A 536-nucleotide genomic window follows, 5' to 3' on the forward strand; every position below is an offset into this window, starting at 1 on the left:
GAACTTTATAAACAACCAGAACTTTACAAACAATCAGAACTTTTCCAACAATCAGAACTTTATAAACAATCAGAACTTTTCCAACAATCAGAACTTTACAAACAATCAGAACTTTTCCAACAATCAGAACTTTATAAACAATCAGAACTTTTCCAACAATCAGAACTTTACAAACAATCAGAACTTTTCCAACAATCAGAACTTTATAAACAATCAGAACTTTTCCAACAATCAGAACTTTACAAACAATCAGAACTTTTCCAACAATCAGAACTTTATAAACAATCAGAACTTTTCCAACAATCAGAACTTTACAAACAATCAGAACTTTTCCAACAATCAGAACTTTATAAACAATCAGAACTTTTCCAACAATCAGAACTTTACAAACAATCAGAACTTTTCCAACAATCAGAACTTTATAAACAATCAGAACTTTTCCAACAATCAGAACTTTACAAACAATCAGAACTTTTCCAACAATCAGAACTTTATAAACAATCAGAACTTTTCCAACAATCAGAACTTTACAAACA

Source organism: Austrofundulus limnaeus, unplaced genomic scaffold (assembly GCF_001266775.1).
Source record: "Austrofundulus limnaeus strain Quisiro unplaced genomic scaffold, Austrofundulus_limnaeus-1.0 Scaffold3052, whole genome shotgun sequence".
In the NCBI taxonomy this organism is placed as follows: domain Eukaryota; kingdom Metazoa; phylum Chordata; class Actinopteri; order Cyprinodontiformes; family Rivulidae; genus Austrofundulus; species Austrofundulus limnaeus.